The 21,506-nt window shown below is 45.3% G+C and overlaps 1 protein-coding gene across 11 annotated transcripts in view; it reads right to left on the bottom strand.

Annotated features, from left to right (window-relative positions):
* The window catches only part of TEAD1 (TEA domain transcription factor 1), a 255,127-nt gene that overhangs the window by 92,258 nt on the left and 141,363 nt on the right, over nucleotides 1-21,506 (bottom strand). The window lies entirely within an intron of this gene.

The following is a 21,506-nucleotide window of genomic DNA, read 5'->3' on the forward strand; positions in this document are numbered from 1 at the left end:
CCCTTAAAGCATCAGAGGTCTTCAGTGCCACGTAGCATCGTCCGCATTTGACATTATCCAAAGACAATCCATTGTTCCAAGTGCCCCTCCACAGTGGCATCCTGTCACACATTCCTCTCGAATGTAGCCTGTTTCACTAAAGGAGGTCCCATATCAACACTGAACACTTCTACTATTTGGATTCGTAGGGATATACTGCATTGTCAGGAGGCAACAGTATTGCTTTCAAAATCCCATAGGTTCTAAAATTCCTCTGAAGAGAAAGAATGAAATATCTTCTCAACCAGATTGATGATACAGCAGGAGGTGAAATGACTCCTCTTGAGCAAATCCAAAGTGCATTCTCAAACATGAAAGATGAGGACTAAAGTAGTCATGTGAGTCCCTGCTTAAGAGTCATCCTCCAGGGTGTCCATGGGTTCATCCCTTCTGCCCCGTCCTCTCAGGCCGAGCCCACCCTGGATGGGCACCTACGATGTTCTTCTCTGCTGGGGGAAGCATTCTGGCCCTCCATCCATAATTTCAGCCTTAAGAAGTTAGAGTCTTCTCCCCAACTACATTGCTTCTCTGAATCATTCAGTCTCCGAACCATTTTCTACAAATCATTCCTTCATCCACAAAATATCTGAATCACTTAAATTTCAGCTATTGAGATATGCAGAGTAACAAGATTTGAAATGTACTATGCAACCCTCTGCCTAAAAATCTTCCTTTGTAATTTCTAATGGCATCTACATTCAAGCATTTAGGACAATACTGGATGAATCTACCTTTACCCTTGACGAATTTAAGCTTCCTTTATATCTCCCTTCCAACTTTCTTCTTTCCAGAAAGAAGGGCCAATGTCTTCAGTCTGTCCTTACCCAAGGGCAATCCCCAGGATCACTGTCATTGCCAGGAAGTGTGCTTGTCTCTTCATAACCTCCTGCAAGAGCAGCTTAACACTGGGCATGTTATTCCAGGGGCCAACAGAAAATGGGGGGATTAAATACTCATATAAAAACACAGACACCGGATCTTATAGAAAAGGCAGACGGTTTAGAAAAAGGAGCCCTAGCCTACGTGCAGGGACACCTGGTTCAAATTTCAGTTTGAACTTATCTGAACCTCAGTTTTCTTATAGGTAAAGAGGGTCTCAAACTCCCTGACAGAACTGTTGTGAGGATCAATAAAGAACATTCCTATGAAATCAGTGGGCACAGTATCTGACACAGCACAAACACAATGTACCCCTTGGCTGAATCCAAAATTAGGTATAAATAAAATTCATTTCTCATTACCACTATGATTTCTCATTCACATCATTTTCAATGCAATCTGAATGCAATTACTCCCCTCAGTCAAACAGAAACAGGCCCATGTGCTTCCAGCATTCCTTGCTGCCAGTTAGACCGGGGAAGGGCGAACACTCCTTCCCCCGTAAAGCACCCCGTACCAACAGAGAGATGGTCACAGGACTTGGAAGGCTAGCTCAATGAAGAAACAGAAATGATTTGATAAAATGAGAAAAGGTTCATCCTCATGGGTAGTCAAGTCAGTGCAACGCAAAATAGCCATAATCCTCCCTGTTCCCAAGAGCACATGTGGCTGTTGGAGATGTGCACGGATATTCTGATCCAATCCTTTTGGCCAACAGTTCGATAACATGTATGAAAAGCCTTAAAATGAACTTTGCTCCTAATGTAATTTAGGGACATAATCTGGAATCCTGGGGAAGAAATGTGCTAAGAGGTGTCTGTCCACAGTTATCTTGGTAGGGGAAAATAAGAGAAACAAACTCAAGATAAGGAATTGTTAAATTCTCTCTGGACAGAACATTAAACAGGCATTCAAAGTATTATTTAATAGGAAAGGTTTATGCCTTACAGGAAGAAAGCACAATTAAAGTTACATAGAGGATGATCGTAACTTTGTAAAATAAAAATAAACTCATATGAAGGAAATAACACAGAAAGCTAACAGTTGTTGGCTCTGGGTGGTAGGTGTCACGGGTAGGTTTTTTCCCCTTCTTTATTTTCCTACTTTGGGTCTGGGGAATCCGTCTCACCCCACCATGTGCACCTGCTGAACACAATGCCTACACGGGGACAGCACCTGCTGGGGGGGGGGGGGGGGGGGGGATGAGAGGGCAGACCTGAAACCCAACCAGAGCAGCACAGGTGTGTAGGAAGAAGGCTACTTCGTCAATCCCATTGCCTAACCCTGACTCTCCACGGATAAAATCCCATTTTCACACTGTGCACTGCTCACAATTCCAAGGACAAGGTACACCGAGTTCTATAGAGCTGATACAATTCAAGACTATAACTCGTGTGTGCATGCATTCAAAATCAAGACTGAAATCTTTAAAGACTGAAAAAAAAGTAAGCTATTTCTAAATCCAGTCACACTGGATTATGTGCCGCATTCTCTCTCATGTCTTCTGGGCCTTTAAACATGGAGCTTGAGATATTTCTCCCCTCCTTCTCTGCCTGGCCAACTCCCAATCCTATGTCAATTCCCATCTTAGACAGCCCTTGACAATGAACATGGTTTACAGACTAAACTGTGGGTCCCACTCACCCCCAAGTTTATAAGCTGAAACCCTAACCCCCAGCATGACTGGGTTTGGAGACAGGGCCTCTAAAGAGGTAATTACGGTTAAATGAGGTCAGAAGGGTGAGGCCCTAATCCAAGATGACTGGCATCCTTCTAAGAAGAAGAAAGTGTTTGCAGAAATTAAAATTACCTTCACAAACACACAGCCTTAGAGTATGATGGGAGGGGCTTCATAGTAAGGGCCACACAGGCAAAGAGGGGGATGAGAAGGTAGCCCACCATGTCGGTCCCTTTTGTTCTAAGCAGATTTTAAAATATGCTTGCAGTGTTAACTCTTGGACATTATAACTAGTTAATTTCCAGATAATTATGGATGGAGAGTAAGTTAATTAAGTTGTTTGCCTTTATGCACTAGGGTATATGTGAGTGTGCCTGGCTTGAGAGAGAGTCACTGTGGGATGCGCAGCACTCATTAACTTGGGCTTAGTTGCTGAACATAAAAAAAGCAGACATTAAGGCTGAGTTCGTTGTATTTAAGGAAACTACATTTCATAATACAACACTTTTCAAAAGGTGATCTCTGCCAAGGGAAAAATAGACCTACTTTTTCTTCTTATGACAAATGTGCCTTTACACTCCACCTTTCCCCCATTGTCTGCAATATGGTGAAGATTTCTCAAAATAACCTTCTAGGCAGAGAAAAGAGGAGGGGAAGTACCCAGCATAAGAATGGGTTGTTTTCTATAGCTTGAAATCAGAAACTGAAAGGTAGTATTAACTGCCCCTGGAAAGACAATGTGCAGAGTTACATTTCCAGCTGGTCCACAAAATCTTGTTGAGCTCATAAACCCAAGACCAGTCCACAAAAATCTATCCAACCCATAAGAGCGAGACTACGAACAATGACCACCTGTCCTTCCTTTCCAAGGTACTAGAAGGAAAAGGGGGGCTTCATCCACTTGCTCCTTGATCTAGGAGGAAGCGATGGTTTTTTTCTAGTTCTCCTCCCCTCTACCTTTAACTTCTTTTCCAAATCCTATTTCCTCTTTCTCCCGGTGCCAAGCACTCTAGCCCTCAAGAGTCAGCTAGGTTCAAAAATTACAAAGCCCCCTCTCTGCTGCAACATAAAAGAGCATTCCTGCAATGCCGGGATCCCAGCTAGAGGTCGGGAGGAATCAATCTCACTGACCTCATTTACACAACACTCAGTGCCCTTTATTTGTCATTGCAGGTCATTATGACTCTCAAATGAAACTCCAGTAGCAGAATTAAGGCATCCATCCATCCATACATCCAACAACTAAAAACCTACTCTGTGCCAACCCTTTCATTTGGAAAGGTGCAGTGTCAGTCAAGTCCACAGGTAAGCACCTGCCTTAGTTTCCCAAAGACCAGGTCTCTGAGTTTGCCTCCTTGTAGAGGAAGTCTCATTGCTAAACCAGCAGGTAACAGAAAAACAATACATAGAAGCCAAGGTTTGTATGAATGGCACCATTTAAAATCTCACTGCCAAACACATCTATTCTCCTATGAATAAGAAAATGTTTTGGTAAGTATGAAATGCTAGACCTAGATTGGGAGCCTACCTCCAATTCAGTGGAAATCAAGTACTGTCTATATGATGCTTTCTAGTATAAGAAAACAAACAAACAAGGTTTGATATTACATATATTCACTACCCTGTGTTGGCACATCCCCTCCTGCCCTCCCTCTGCTCCGTTCTGAGCTACATGACACGATGCTCTGAGTCCTATGGAAGTGACCCGTGATCTCACAGAGACAATGACCATCGGATGCAACTAGAGGCAAGGTTAAAAAAAAAAAAAAAAATCACAAAATTCTAAAGCCCTTCCTCTATAGACACACCTATATTTAACTCACCATCCTTCTGAACTTTCAGAAGGAAGAATCAAAACATTTTTAATCAGTCATGGGTATCATTTATTGAGTGCCTACTGTATACCAGTCACTATGCAACACACTTCCCAAATATCTCTTTTCACAGAAAAGAGGTTTTTTTGTTGTTTTTTGTTGTTTTTTTTTGTTTTTTTTTAGATTTTATTTATTTATTTGACAGAGAGAGACAGCGAGAGAGGGAACACAAGCAGGGGGAGTGGGAGAAGCAGGCTTCCCGCGGAGCAGGGAGCCCAATGCGGGGCTCGATCCCAGGACCCTGGGATCATGATCTGAGCTGAAGGTAGATGCTTAACGCACTGAGCCACCCAGGTGCCCCCATCACAGAAGTTCTGTAAGACAGCTGCTATCATTATTCCCACTTCACAGACGAGGAAGCTGAGCCTCACAGCAGTTACAGACTCCCTCAAAGCACACAACGAATAAACAGCAGAACTGGGGTTTGAGCCCAGGTCTGTCAGATTGTGCTGCCCTTAAACAGAGGTTGTGTCAGAGACGTTCACAAGTCCAGAGCTTCCATGGGTATCTGTTCCAGCCACTGTCCGGCCTAAGTAACAGATGACCTAAAAAGAACGAATCACTTAAGTAAGTCAAATGCTAGAAAATCTATTCTACCTCCTATCTCACCCTCCCCTCTCCAAATGGGAACTGAGTAATTTCTTTCACACCTCCAAGGGTCCGTCTTACACCAAACTGTAATTACCCCCAACACTGGTTGCTAGCTACTTGTTGACATTGGCTAGAATACATATTGCTTGATGTCCAATTTTACCCACGTCTTCTTTCTTCCATTCAAACTTCAAATTCTCATTCCTCAAGATGTTAATACTGCAACTCAATTTGAAAAACACTTATTAAGTCGCTATATAATTGTATGTGTCAAGTACACAGATATGGTCCCAGCTCAAGGGCTAGCTCTGACTCCGGTTGGGGAAACAAGGCACAAATGTGTAAGCCAAAGGAGGAAGCAACTCATCTGGTCGGAGAAATTCTAAAATGGCTAAATCATCAGAGACCTTGGAAATACCAAGCGATTCTGTGGAGCTCAAAGAACAGGGGACTCAACAGTGGTGATAGGCTGTGGACATTTTTATTTTCACCATGAAAAACTCTACCCCGCAGGAAAAAGGGAACCAAAGCTCTTTTCAGCAGCATAGCGACAGTTTCGGGAAGATGCGAGACCTTATCCCAACATTCTGGGGGCTGACTGGCTCGCTAAGAGGCACAACAAATTCCCCATCTTCAGATTTCACATGCCTGGTTTGTTAGGCTGCTAATGATGAATGTCAAAAAGCACTGTTCATCTTTCTCCTTTTTCATTATCTTAATTCAGATACAGCACTTTCCTGCCTTGCATCTATCAGATACAAGCTGCACCCTGTATTCAAGCATCTCAACACCAGAAGGTGAGGGGAGAGGCAGACCTGCATTTCAGCACACCTCTGCGGGTCGGAATACAATGTTCATAATTAAGATGATCTGAATTCCCCCCAAAGCTTTTTTTCCCCCCAAATCATTGATAAAGTCTTGATTAAAAATACAGACATTTTGTCATCCTTACTACATTTACCTCATCTCAACACTCTCCTGACTGGGTGAAAGCTAATGCTGCTTCTTCTGTCTGGTCAATTATTGCATGGACACAAGGGACCAATTAATGCCATCCATAAAAGCCTGAATCATTCTGTCAATTAACGAGAACTAACTATGTCATCAGATATATTACTGGTGAGCAAGTCTATTTGGTTGCAATATGTCTTGAAGGAGAGCAGTATCAAATGAATCACAATTGACTTGGACAACTGCTAGCATAATTTCGGAAGATGAAAAGACAGATGTGGTAGTTATTAGTGGTCCCCTGAGGAATTACAGCCAAGCAATTGTAATGTGCTAAGACTGCACTAGCAGGTGCCTGCAGTACAAATCAGACAGAGGGTTAAATCAATATTTTCAATTTCTTAGGATCAATCTGGTGTTTGAACGAGATGGAAACTTGTTAGCGATTGGCAGGATGTGTAAATGAAAAGTCAAACTTCTTATTATTTGTTAAAAAGGAATGAGTGTACTGAATCATGCCCTTGGCACAAGGTAATGCTTTCATGATCCAGTAGCTAGGGCATTCACTGAGAATCAAGCGGTTCTTAAATTTTAATAGAGTGCAAAAGGTTAGCTTTATAAAGGTTGAACATTCAAGATCTTTAAAAATGATTGAAGTGTCAATAGGGAAGTTTTGAGCTGTGACAACAGTATAGTTATTAATGATTAGTGCCAGGACCAAAAGGAAACCTTAAAACTCGACGTAAAGAGGCGGGTAGATAAGGTCTCACCAAGAATGTACAGATTAAACAGAGCCTTGGGAACACGACTGTTTTTCTCTTATTTTACTAAGAAGCAGCCTGGTTTGGGAGACCATTTACCAAAAACTTCGAGTGTTTTCCCCCAGTTGTCTATATTGAATTTATAACCCTTGCTGAGTGTCTAGATTAGCTGAGTGACTATCTCTGACACTGCTCCATCTTGGTTTTTGTTACTTGCCTCGTTTTTAATTTTTGTTACTTGCCTCATTTTTTTAATTTAAGGATAGACAATCCTTCATATGCCCCCAAATTATGAAGCTCCGACGCAGACACAGGGAGCTCAGAACTGTAAACAAGTAAAACTTGACCTAATGCATTTTGTGTGTACATAGTAACCAGCTTAATCATTACTAGGGGGCGGTGTGGTTCACAGGAAGGAGTCAGAGAGACGTGGGTGGGAATCTGGGACCTGGGGCTTCCTCGCCCTATGCCTCTGGGCGAGTCACATGACCATTCTAGAATCAGTTATCCCCTATGCTATAAAGGGGGGCAGAGGAGGGTATCCCAGAGAGGATATCCCAGCCTGGCATATCCATTAGAAGTGCAAATGTTTCCTTCCTATTTAAAATGAAGTGGCATATTTCGGTAAGAAATACGTAGTAAGTACAATGTGAAGCTTAAATATGCAAAGCCAATTTAAGTAGTTACACATAAATTGAGATTACAATATTTTCCTCTTGCTTAAAAAAACACTAACTTTCCAGAATCAATAAAAAACTAATCCAAAGTAGCATTTCTTGACTCTACAAAAGCAAAATTTTTGAGACACAAAGATAATGAGGCAGAGCATCTGCCCTCAAGGAGTTTGAGGGGGATATGCACCCAATTAATGGTAAACAAAGCAGATCTGAGATCAGCCCAGGTCACTGGGAGAATTCGGGGAAAGGAGAAGGCCTCTAGGTGGCGGAGGGCCAGGAGAAGAGCCGGCTCTGTAGGGAAGTCCACGGAAGAAGCAGTGTTTGAGACAGCCCCTGAAGAAAGTAGAAATGCAGACGACGGGAGAAGCAGGGAGGGAGTCGGAGGGAGGGAGGGAGGGAGACAGACAAGGCCGGCGGCTTGGAGGCGGGGGTTTGTTGAAGTCCAGCGACTGAAGCCTAGGTGAGGGGAGGGATTTCGGGCAGAGAGAGCTTCATCTGCCAAAGAGATTTCATTTGAACTGAATGGCGGGAGCTGGCCTTCACAAGGCGGGGCGGGTGGGAGAGGCGGCCACCTTCCTACCATCAGCACAGCGGCAGCGGTGGGGGGAGTGCAGTTTCAGATGACAGGGCCATGGCAGAAGGCTCAGCCAGAGAAACAGTGCAGGCAAGAAGACCATGGGTGGGTGTGGAGGGTGGCTCGCCCCCTCTCCCTCAGTCCCTGGCTTTTTTTTCACGTTTTCACTTTTACACTGGTCACCTATAGGAACTAAAATGTGTGTGTGTGACGTAATGATAAATATAATTAGTATAGAATATACATATCATTCATTTATAATTAATGTGTAAAAACGTGTGTGTATATGTATATGTGTGTATATTACACACAAGCTAACAGATTCTTTTTTTTTAAAGAATGAACACATTCTAGGTCTTGTTTATTAAACACACACCAGCAGCAGACACCAAAGAGCGTGTGGGGCTGGGCTGTACTGCACAGAAGGCAGTTCTCCCACATGCAACAAGGCTCTGCGACCTTGGGTACCACTCCCTGCCCACCTCTGAGTATGAGGATCTCTGGGCCAGGAAGTAACGGGGTGAAGCCTTCCCTTCGGTGGCTTGTGATGAGGACAGATCAATTCTCAGGCTGCCCCAACGGGTGACCAGGTTTGGGCTGAGTCCTCCTTAGGGCCCAGGACTCAGGGGATGTGGTGCCCAGGCAGCCCAACAGTGAGGCAAGCCGACCAAGGGGGGGCTGCCCACTTCCTGCCAAGACAATATAGGTAGATACGATATAAGTAGAGAAATAACAGGGCGAGCAGTGCTGACTTCACCAAGGGACTCAGAAATTAAAATAATTATCGAAAAAATTCATGTTTTAGAATTCAGTCTGTATTTCTTTTTATTAGAGAAGTGCTCAAGAACTCACTGGAAAAACCACGCATCTTGGCATCTGCAGACATGGGAGAATAATTTGACTCCCTAAAGCACAAGAGGGTCTCCCCACCTCTGTGCCCCTTGCTCACCCCCACTTTGTCCATCAGAACATTCCCGCACCCCCAGTAGCCTTTGTGAATCCCTGCAGGGCACGCTGTCCTCCGGCCTTCCCAACCCAAATGAGGTGAGGGAGGCCCAGCCCGTGTTCTTTTTCCTTATGTGGTCACCGTCACTCTCAACCACCTCCTCTTCTTCTCAATTCCCTCTTCTAATTTCCGCAAGGCTAAACTCTTCCATTCCCGAAGGACCCAGGGGGCCTCTCCCGCCCCCAAAGTCCTTTCTCTGATGCTCCCCTGGCCCTCATGTCTTGAACCTGATCTCCCTCAATCTCTCCACTCCCAAGGCACAACTCATCAAACCTCTCTGATCTTGCCCTCTTTGGCAGACAGTGACAAACTCTCTCCCGGCCCAAACTTTTCATTAAAAAGCCCTTAAATGTCTTGTGGTGAGTGTCATGGAGGGAAAAAAAGATGGCCTCAGCAGTCTCACGATGCCACATGTGTACGTCCTGCCCTGCCTTACCTATCACCTGAGTGATTACAGGTAAGGCCCAGGCACTGTCCTCAGGACGTTAGCAGGTGCTCAACATATTCTAACTCTTGTAGCTTTTATGATGAGTGTACTGCGAACACCCAAGTTCACTAACCTGTACAACTATAGTAAGGGGCCAGGAGAACACCGCATTGGGGGATTCTCCATCTCCCATGCTGAGGCAGAGCCTCGAATGTAGAAGATGCTCAATAAGTACACAGATAAAGAAAGAAAACTATTGGTCTCGAGGATCAGTACGAGCATGATCAGTCAACGTTCAAAGTCAGCAAGAATAAGGAAGAAATCAAGATCCTTTTCTTGAGTTCAGTTTTTCTTCTAAAGACAAATAGCAGGGTCACAGCAATGCATGCTTGAATCACAGCTGGTGTGGACTGCTCTGGAGGATCCAGTTGCTCCCCAAGGCACACCCACGGTCCCATGGTGACCACAGCTACATGGCACCGCCAAAGGGCTTGGGGGTAAGATTCTCTGCTGTCAAGTGAGGTTTAAGGGATGCTTACACAAGGGAGGGAAAGGTCGAGTGGGCTCATCTGCTCATTCATTTTTCTCATATATTTTCTGAAACTCTCGTCTTGGGCCAGGCACCATGAAAGGCTCTCAGGATTCAAGAGGAACCATGAGTCTCTGCCATGCAGAACTGTATGGTCGACTAGGGCAAAGTGCACTGGGTAATCCTGCCAGGTCTAGGGGGAGGTCCTCTGACACGGGGGCCTCCACATCCACCATGGCGACACATATTCAGCAGCCGGAGAGATAAAGCCACAGAAAAGGATAGAAAGAGGAGCAGGAAAGAAATTTTTCTTTTCCTTCTTTTTTTGGATCCATTTTCTTTCCAGTATTTACAAATCCTCACAAGCTGAAAACAGTGAATCTACACTTCATAAACATCATCATTTGCAGAAATAGTTCATGGGACGGATATAACAGAATTTAACTAATTTATGTATACTCCAACTTGTTCCCAAAAGGGTTTGAGGCAGGTTCCAAACAAAATACACAAACAACGAGACAAGAGTAAAACTAAGACAGGAGTGAGATTATCCAGAAAAACGCAAAGAACTCTCCTGGAGAGTCTGTGATGAGGGATACCAGGAAAGAACTGTGAGTGGAGAAACCATTCACTCAGATTTTTGGTTAGTGTGTACTGTAAAAAAATATGTATCATCCGGCGGGGGGGTGGGGGGGGAAATCACAGTGCCATGGGGTGGGCTATGTGTGTATTTTCTTGGCTTCAGTTCGGTGAAAAGAAAAGCTATGCCTTTAAGAAATCCAACTCCCAAATGCCAGCTTTTGAAACCAAGGTTCAGCAAAGAAGAGCCAATAAAAATGCTGTAACTTGAAACCAGCCCACACAGCACAGAAAGAAAAGGAGAGAGGTCGCCCTCCAACAGACACACCCTTCTAACGGGGTTCTAGAACAGCAGTGCCCAGTCTGCAAGACAAGAAGCTAATTGACTCCGATGTCTGCTGCATAAGCTATAAAATAAGTACATAAAGGACAATATGAACATACAGCGCCATCAGTTACATAAAAAGGCCTGCTGTCCGACACCACACTGCGCACCAAACAAGCAGGGCAACTGTTTCAGCAGGCTGCGCCGAGGAAGAATGAATAATCAGCGTACTTGTGAATTAAGTGTCCACCAGGAAGGGAGCTCGGTCCTGGAGCAGTGGCAGGGCAGCGCCCTCAGCCCTCAAGACTCAAGCTGGGGGTTTCTTAAGATCTTTATTGACAATCATGATGCAAGCAAATACATTCTTCAGCCAAATCAACCAACCGCTCACTCTACTGTGACCATTTCTTACTCGCTGAAACACACACGCACCACACTTCTCTTCTAAAGTTTCACCAACTGCTACTTTCCATTACCAGGAAATGTCATTTTAGTTTTTCATTGGCTAGGGATCCAACTTCTGCCCAAAAAAAAAGGAGGAACGGTGACAAAAGCATCCATTGGAGTTGTCCTGGCACAAAGAGGGCAAAACACAATGTCAAGTTCTTATGCGGTTATCCAGAGAGTTGGGGGAGGGGGCGAGGAGGGGGCGAGGAGGGGGCTAGGAGTAAAACTACCTTTGGTCCTAGGATTTTTTTCATTCACCAACACATGGAACGCGAAAAAACTTTTTTCTTCCCCTGGCAAAACTGGAACGAAGCAAGCAGGCTGTGTAGTCTGTCGCTAGGACAAAACCCATTGATCTGGCCATATCTGATGAACGAGAGAGAGTCTGCAACATAAGCACCATAAAGCTTACAGCCTAGAGTCAGTAGATCTGAGTTCAAATATATGCTCTCCCTTCTTAAGAGCTATTATCATTTTTACCAAGGTGCTAACTTTTCTGGGCCTTAATTTTTCTATTTGTAAAATACAGACAATAAATGTCCTCTCAGAATCTTTCCCACCAAGCACCGTTGAGAGAATGAAATGAGATGTCTCTGAACGTCATTTGACATGAGTAAGTTTCCAGAACTTTCTGTTTGGAAACTCAGAAAATGCCAGGCACAATCCCGGCATCTCATGATGGCTTACTGTTCGCTGAGCACTGAGGAAGGTGTCTAGAGATGCAGAGAAGTAAAAGGTACAGCTCTTGGCTATGAAGAGCTCACAGGCTAGTTAGAGGCAGGATATCTAAGCTTAGGGCTAACATGAGAGTAGGCAGGGTTCGCTGGAGATAAAAGTCTAAATGCTTTTCCCTCACCTCACTTAATTCTTCTGCACTCATGAAAATCCACTAGATTCTATCTGGAAAGCTTATGGTCCTAAAAACAATAGTAATAGAACTGACAAGCAGTATCTCACCAGCACCCAGAGGTGTTCTCGGAGACAGAGAGTTGAGACGAATTCCCCCTTGCCCTTTAGTTAGTTACTCTATGAATTTAAACCATAGGGAGCACATCAGCCCCAAAGGAAATCACGTCTGGAATGACAAAAAGACTGTGCTCCCAACCTTTTGAATGAACGGTATTTTAAGAAGAAGCCTCTGCATGCAAAACCTTGCTTGGGAAGCTTCAGCAGTCAGACTTCCAAGCCCAGGGACCTAAATCCAATCTATAACAACATTAATTAATAAGGGGTTCCTATATGCCAGGTACAAGGCTAAACCCTTACACGCATTACATCATTTGATGTTCAAAGCAACACTAAGGGAAGAGTAATTTTCCTATCTCTGTTTTACAGATAAAATTAAGGACTTGAAGAGGCTAAATAAAGTAACTGGCCCAAAGTTTGCACAGCTGGTAAGAAGTAGACCATGACCTGAAGCCACAGGTTGGTTTCAAATCCCGTGCAAGTTCTTATCACACCTGATTACTGTATTAGTCTGGTCTGTGTGCATTTCCTACTCTAGTGCTCATTTCTTGAAAACTATTTACTCACATTATTTTCTTTGCAAAAGGACAAAAACCACGATGGATTTCCTTCTGTGCAGGCCCCACTGGACCCACAGTTGACAAGGAAAAGTGTAATCCAAAGTACAAAGCCCCACAACAACTTGATGTTCTTCTCCAAGGAAATACTTCTCCTGAAAAGTTTGGTAAGTTAGGAGAAGATAGGACAAAGATCTAGAATAGCCCAGAGAGTTTTTAATTTTGGGTGGCTGGTTAATAAATTTTAAAATTCAACCTTACTCTGAACAAGAGAAAATAGTTACCTAATGTGTTCACTTTTCACCCACTGAATAAAGAAAGATTTTTAAAATGACAATCTTTAATGCTAGCAAATGTATGCTGAGATGGTCCCATTTGCACTGCTATCCAACCTTTTAGAAAGCAGTTTGGCAAGTTGTGCTTCTGGTTTCATATCTGAGAACTCTTTGCCCAATCCGAGGTCATAAAGATTGTTTACTGTGCTTTTTTTCCTGGAAGATTTAGCTTTACCTTTTACATTTAGGTCTAGGTCCCATTTTGAGGTAATTTCTGTGTATAATGTGAGGTAAGGTTTAAATTTATCATTTTGTACATGTGGACATCCAGTTGTCCCAGCACTATTTGTTGAAAATGCTATCTTTTCTCTATTAAATTGCTTTAGGTTTCTTTTTTAAGATTTTATTTATTTATTTGACAGAGAGAGACACAGCGAGAGAGGAAACACAAGCAGGGGGAGTGGGAGAGGGAGAAGCAGGCCTCCCGCTGAGCAGGGAGCCCGAGGTGGGGCTCGATCCCAGGACCCTGGGATCATGACCTGAGCCAAAGGCAGACGCTCAACGACTGAGCCACCCAGGTGCCCCAAATTGCTTTGAGTTTCTTTAAAAAAAAAACAAATGCTTTGAGATCTTTGTAAGAAGAAAAAAAACTGACAAGAAATATAATGGTTAATTTCTAGACTCCCAACTCAATACCATTAACCTATCCTTACATCAGCAACAACACACAGTCTTGACTACTCTAGTTTTGTAGTAAATTTTGAGACCAAAAAGTGTAAGTTCCCTATCATCATATCTTCTTTTTCAAAACCCTGTTTTTATTCTGGGCACTCTCCATTTCTGTGTAAAAAGTTAAGGACAGCTTTTCAATTTCTACCAAAAAAAACCATGCTGGGATTTTTACAGGGATTACACTGAATCTATAAACCAACATGGGAAAAATTAACAACACTGCTTCTTTCAATCCATGAACACGGACTACTACTCCATTTATTTAGATCTTCTTTAATTTTTCTCAGCAATATTTTATAGTTTCCAGTGTACAAGTCTTATAATCCTCTAGTGAAACTTATTCCTAAGAATTTTATTTTTTTGATGCTATTTTGAATGGGATTGTGTTCTTAATTTCATTTTCAGATTGCTTTTTGCTAGCATATACAACTGATTTTTGTATATTGGCGGGTATCCTGAAAACTGGCTGAACTTACTAGTTCTGGTAGGTTCCCACACCACATGGTGTGGTATAGTGTGGTGTGGGTATTCCTTAAGACTTTCTACATACAGGCTTAATTCATCTGCAAATAAAGACAGTCTTACTTTTTCATGTATAATCCGAATGTCTCTAAGGCCTTAGCCTGCAGTACAATTTTGAACGGAAGCGGCAGCAGCAGTGGACGTCCCTGCCTGTTCCAGCTCTTAGGAGGAAGCGGATCATAATCTGCCCAAAGTAGTCTAGTCGCGCTTTCCTGAGGACCTTACAAAAGAGAGCTGGATAAATATTTTCTTATATTGATGACCCATGATCCCATGCAAATGAAAAACATACTCACATCTTGAAAAAAAATATCAATGCATGTTTTAGGTTAAGAACAGAGAACCAAAAATGTCACCTAATAGATAAAACATAAGAAGTTACGAAAAACTAACGAGATGGAGAAGCAGCGCTGTGTCATGCACTGATTGCGTACAGTGAGGAGAAGGTGACCTAGGAAAGGGCAAACAGGGGCACCACTGCCAGCCCCCCCAGGTCAGCATGGCTCTCATGGCCAGGGACCTGCCCCACCACTGTTTCCACACAGCGGGTCTCTTATCTTAACAAGGCACGCAGGCTTCTTTAAAACCAAAAACCAAAAAACAAAACTTGGTTCCAGGACAGAAACCATCAGGCAGCATCCAGCACTGTTTGAAAGGATGCTAGGGCCCCAAAGACCTTGTTTTCTCCGAAAGGTAACTGAAAGTTCAAATGCCCCAGCAGGAGGCACAGATGGGGGTTCAGAATCCCACTGCTGGACACACATACGCTACCTGGACTGCAGCACTTGCCTGCAGGGACTACTGCTGACACTCTCAGACCAGTCAGGTCCGCAGACAATGGCTGAATGCCGACTGTATGCAGAACCCGGGGCCCACAGGGTGCCCTTGGTTATTTGTAACTTGCCTATTCCATCCCGCGGTGCAATCAATCTGACAGATGAATCAACAAGCTAGACGTTACAGGTAGGGATCTCGTAGGAAATAAATTTCAAAATAAAACACTTGCTCAAAGGATTTAAAATCTAGCTGGAGACAGAGGAAAAAAACAAAGCGTGTGGGCAGGACTAGAGCTCATTTCCCTAATTTTATAGAAGTTCTCCTTTTCCAGTATCTCAGAGAGGGTAGAAAGCCATAATCACTTTGCTTCCCCAAGAAATATTCCTTCAGGGTGGGGCAGGTGAACCTCCATCTGCTAGAGGGAAAACTGTCAATACTCTGGGGGTCCTCTGGGGCTCCTGGCTCACTACACATTTTCACACTTTCCACAGTAACCCTGCAGTTCCCCGGTTTTCATACTCTGCACCCCCAACTGCACCTGTCCCTCTCAGCCGAGTCACCCCTGTTCTCCGGTACTCGGAAGTGCCAAGCAAATGTTTCCCTTTCCTTCTCTCTGCTAATGGTATTTTGGACAATAAATGTGACCCTGGACGGGTCCCATCAGGGCTCGTGCTTTCGTCATGTAAGACGAGCGCGTGCCGCGAGCGGTGTGCATGTCACAGCCTCGTACCCCTCCCCACGCAGAGCTCGGTCCGCTATCAGAAGGATCTGGAAGAAGAACTGATTATCTGTGTCAAGGAAGTGCCTGCTCCCCTTTCCGTCCTGCTCCTCCCAGCTACAGAAAGCATCTCCTGATGGAAAGGCAAAGAGGCCAGGGTCTCCTAGAAGGGCCCCAGCAGCCCACCTGGGAAGCAGCCTGGGCAGCCTCGGCACCTGCCTGGCCCTGGAAAAAGGCCTTCAGATGCCTGCTCTGGACAGGTGCTTCTCACAGAACGACTTCATTTAAGCCTCAGCACAACCTTGTGAGGCAGGCCCCACCTATAAAGTGGAAGCATTTTATAAGCGAGGGTATCAGAGCTCAGAAGTCAGGTAAACTGCCCAGGATCACACACACCTGGCCAAGTGCCTGCAGTTTGGCTTTGCATTTTAGAAATGAGCCCGAGGCTCCACACACAGGTTCCGCCAGGTCTTCTTATCGTCATCAAACATTTCCTAAAGAGCTCAGAGAGGCGGCCGGTTCGCAAGGTGAGGGAGAACCAGGACGGCGGCTCGCTCTCCCTCACTGTTACCCTCAAAGATGAGGCGTGCTGGGAGAATGGAAACGACAAAACAAGTGAAAATCCGACACATGCAAAAAAAAAAAAAAAAAAAAAAAAGCTGGACAATTACCTATTAAGAATGCTGTCTTGAAATGTAAAAACTACAAATTAAACCGGAGCTAGGTTTAAATTGCTTTTTTAGTTCACTTGTTATGTAGTCCGTACAACATGTAATCAGGATATGTTCTGAAGATTACCCCAATAAGCTTTGAAAAGAGCACAGTCATTAAATAAAATCATGAGATAATTGCTGGTTCTTACGGCTGGGCGTTACTAATACGGATGCTAATTTTATCTGTGCAACAACACTGATAGCAGAATGAGGGCGCTCCTAAAATGCAGGTTCCTTTTTTTTTTAAACATGGGTGAAGGGTTTATTTAAAAAAAATTTTATTACGTTATGTTAGTCACCATACAATACATCATTAGTTTTTGATGTAGTGTTCCACGCTTCATTGTTTTCGTATAACACCCAGTGCTCCATGCAGTACGTGCCCTCCTTAAGACCCATCACCAGGCTAACCCATCTCCCCACCCCCCTCCAAAATGCACGTTCCTTTAACAGAGCTCCACCGCACACCATTCCGCAAGGCAGCATGGCTGGGGAAAGCTTGGGGGCCCCTGCTCAGCTGGAAGCAAAGTGCCTGTGCAGATCGCCTTCCCAGGCCCGGTCCAGGGAAGAAGACTTTGCCCCCTCCAGCTACATGCCTCCCCCGCCCCTGCCCCCTCCCAGGAGAGACACTTCACAGGCAAGGCCTCCATCCCACCATTTTCCACTGGACTCCTGTGGAGACTCCAAGGATGGAAGGCTTAGAATAAACGATCTGAGCTCTCAGCCTGAGATGATTTGACACACCTCCCGTCTCTCCCAAAGCTCACACCTGGAAACAACGGGTAGGTGCACCGTGGAATGCAGTGGCTCCTTCGAAATAATGAAGAGCTGCTCTACGCTTGTGGGGGGGGGGGGGTCTAGGTTTTCACTGACAGGACAAGTGTGTGGGAAACTAGATGTCTCGTTTCCCTGCAGGTGAGGCAGAGGAGAAACAGGAGGAGGAAGCGCAAAGAACACAGGAAGAGAACAGAAGCAGGAGAGGTGGAGAGAGGGGGCGGGAGGTCCAGTGAGAGCGTGTGCTCACCCACGTGGGCACCCCGAAACACTTTATCGGTGCTCAGCCAATTCATATCTGGCCAGAGATTCTATGCAGGCTGATCAATAGTTTAAAAATACGTGAAAATAGACCTGCATTTTCTATAAAGCCATTTTCACATTCTCAAAAAGCTTCCATTGAGTACCTATGACGTCCTTAGCACCATGGAGTCAAAAGACAAAAATCACGGTCCTCCAGAAGAGCTGGTAGGTCAGGGTTCCAGATCATTTGCTGCTATGTATAACCAGCAAGAAAGGGGTATTGGGGGCTGTGTGTGTGTGCTGGAAAAGCCAGGGGCCAGAACCTATATGTTGCATAGAAAAAGGAGGATGTCTACAACCAGGTTAAGAGAAAGCAGTAGGAACTGTGGTCTGTGATATCCCTAGTATACAAAGGCATAGTTGTTCAAGCTCCAGAGATTATGCGGTCCCCAAGAATGTACCTAAACAGCCAGTCTCCATGCAGCTCACCATGTAACTTGGGCATTGTTCAAAGGGAAGCTACCACCACGGGCTCCCTGGAGCAGGGAGAGATTCTACTGAGCATGGAACTCTAACTTAGGACTCCATTACCGAGATTCGTTTCCTCTCACGGTGGTGCACACATGTTGCACGTTGCCAAATGAATGGGCATCCATCAAGTGGGGAAGAATATCATACCCAGCATATCTGGAGTGCATTAACTTGAAACAGACTGGTGTAGTGGTGAAGAGGAGGGACTCTGCAACCACACCGCCTGGGTTCAAATTCCAGTTTTTCCACTTCCTAGTTCTGGGACTTGATCTCTGTGTCTCTCAGTTTCCCCTTTCCATGAAACCAGAACATGGCAGTACCCATCTCGTAAAGTAGCTATGAGGATTAAAACAAGTCCATCTGTATATAGAGTTGTATGTAAAAATGTTATCATGAGAGAATTTATGTACATGGTTTCCTCAATGTACAGGCTGAACGAAATGTTTGTGTCACACATCCGCCCAAAATTCATACTGAATCCTAACCCCCAATATAATGGTATTTGGAGGTGGGGCCTTTGGGGAGCAATCAGGTCAGGAGGGCAGAGCCCTCAAGCACAGGATCAGTGCCCTTCTAAGGGGCTGAAGAGATCAGAGTGCTCCCGATCTGCCATGGAGGACACACAAGAAGACAGCCATGTATGGCCCAGGGAGCCGGCCCCCGCCACTGGACACCAAATCTGCCAGTGCTTTGCTCTTAGACTTCTAGCCTCCAGAACAGTGAGTAAGTTCCTGTCATATAAAAGCTACTGGGTCTGTGGTGTTTTGTTACAGCAGTGCAAACAGCCAAGACAGCACACATGAAAAACATTAAATTCTTATGTCCAAAAGAATTCCCCCATCACAGAGGTTAACTGCTAACATTTCATCTTGTCTCTTTTGATCTCCCTATGTCTGTCATTACACGTACTGGATGAATCACCTGAGCTGCCAGGGGTGGGGGGACACGGACACATCAGCCAAGCAGAGTGTGGCAGATTTGTGAAGCGAAGGCTCTGCAACCTCAGCCGTCCACCTGGCCCTGTGCTACCTCCACTCCCATGTGAAACAGGGATTTCCTGTTCCGTGAGTCTGACTCGGGCCTGACGAGATGCACGGTATCAGTGCTCCCCACTCATCTGCCAGGATGCCCACACTGTTGACCAACTTCATCTCTGTGGTGACATGGTTCTGACACACCACACAAAAGCAGTGCACTCGAAACTACAGTTCCAGTCCACGTGTCCAAGTGGAATCCAAAGAGATAAGCTATGAATGAAATGAGACGCGGCCTGCAGTCCGTTCTGAGGCCGCCCCCCTGCAGGACTCAGAGGCCTGTTCTAAACCCAGTGCTACCCCTAGACCGTTTCCTCACAAGACAGGAGGCAGCCTGCTTCCATCCAGAAGACATTCCAACCATCCCGGGGCCACGGAGACGAGGTTCTGAATTTCCATGTGCATGCTGAAGGAATTACCAGGGAAGGCCTGTCATGGTCCCATTTTACTGAAGAAATTAAGCTCTGCAAGAAGTTAACTTTCCTCTCCGTCCCCGTTAAGATACGATGCAATTAAAGGGGCGCCTGGGTGGCTCAGTCGTTGAGCGTCTGCCTTCGGCTCAGGTCATGGTCCCAGGGTCCTGGGATCGTGCCCCGCATCGGGCTCCCTCCTCAGCGGGAAGCCTGCTTCTCCCTCTCCCACTCCCCCTGCTTGTGTTCCCTCTCTCGCTGTTGTCTCTCTCTGTCAAATAAATAAATAAAATCTTTAAAAAAGAAAAGATATGATGCAATTATAAATAAAAGTATGCTCTCACAGGTGGATACAGCTTTGACAATTTCATCTGTATCACTTCATGGGACCCCATTAAGCCTTTTTTTAAAGTATGAAGGCTCAGGAAGGTTTCAGGACTAGGCCGAGGTCAGGGGGCAAGAAAAGTAAGTGATGGGACTGGGACCAGAGCTCAAAACTCTGGCCTCCTGCGTATTCACAATTAGGAATGGCAAATCACTGGTCTGCAAGCACCACATGCTACTAAAGCACTGGGTGTTAAATCACACACTTCACCTCGATGGCTCATCATGCTGGGGCCTTGAAGAAAGTCATCCCACCAGGAATTTGGCTTTGGATGGCAACGGAGAAGTGGACAAACTGAAGAACAGGCGCTCTGCTTCTGGAAGCCCTGATCTGAAAGCAGCAGGCGTTCAGTTCCCCAAGTTTAAGGGCAGACAGGGTAGGGGCGAGACCGAGGCAAAGACTAAACAAAGCACGCAGAGAGGTACAGTGCCCCCAAATGGCTGCAAACACTTCCCTTGCTTCCCCTTCTGTCTTCAGTCTTGGACTGATGGGTGATATACCTTCCTGGGCTCTCAGCTAGATTTTCACACTCAAGCCTGCCATCTCATAATAATTATTCACATTTGATTTCTTTAAAGCAATGTACATCAATGGCCCAACAAAATCAGTGCAACAATGAACTTATTTTAACTTGGGAAACCTGCACTCGCAGTCCCACGGCCCCTTCAGGCCAAGGGATTTCATTTGTCCGGGTTCCCTTCTGGTCTGGTCCTTGTCCCCTGTAACAGGAGCCATGATCCTGGACTAGGCACTACTCTGTATCCCACTTTTTCCATGTAATCTCATTTCCTGTCTCACGCCGAGCATGCCTAATGACCCTGGTGAGCTCCTGCTCCAAAGGCCTCTTGTAGCGTTTCGATTTCATCACCCATGCAGACAACTGATCTCAAAGAAGCTCCGTGACATGTCTGACTTGTAACTCTGAAGGTCTGAGATCATGGTTTGGGTGAGAAGGAGAACGCTTTGGGGGCGGGAGGAGACGAAGAAAGGAAACACAACTGTGCCTTTCTTCTCGGGAGACAAAGTGCTATTAGACGGGAAGGCTCTAGATGCCCCCAAGGGGGGGTGGGGGCAGGGGGCGCCCTGGCGTTACCACAGGATGAAGCTGCTCTCCGAGCCCCGCAATAGCAGCACCCTGTGGGTTGCAGGAAATGACTGTCGGCCAAGGGCCCTGAGCAACTTCATTCAAACTGGATCACGTCACACCCCAAACACACTTCCCCGCTTAAAACCTTTGCCATCTGGCTCCACACTGATGGAGAAGTTTATAGCCACAGCCTGGCACACAGTGTCCCTCCAAAGCCCTGACACTCTGTCCCCTTGGCCTTCGACCTCCTCCCCTCACCGCACAAGCCCTATGCTCCAACCACCACGTTCCTGGCCACCTGGATGATCGAGAAACTGGCCCCCGTCCTCAAGAAGCTCACAATCAGTGTGAGAAAGCCAAGGTTTTGGGTGTATGTTTATCGCAGGAAAATCAATAAACCATTTAGTTGTCTGTAAAACAGCCTGGATGGCTCAGTCGTTAGGCATCT

The sequence above is a fragment of the Callorhinus ursinus genome, unplaced genomic scaffold (genome assembly GCF_003265705.2).
Source record: "Callorhinus ursinus isolate GAN/ISIS: 27379988/994484 unplaced genomic scaffold, GSC_fseal_2.0 scaffold49, whole genome shotgun sequence".
NCBI lineage: Eukaryota > Metazoa > Chordata > Mammalia > Carnivora > Otariidae > Callorhinus > Callorhinus ursinus.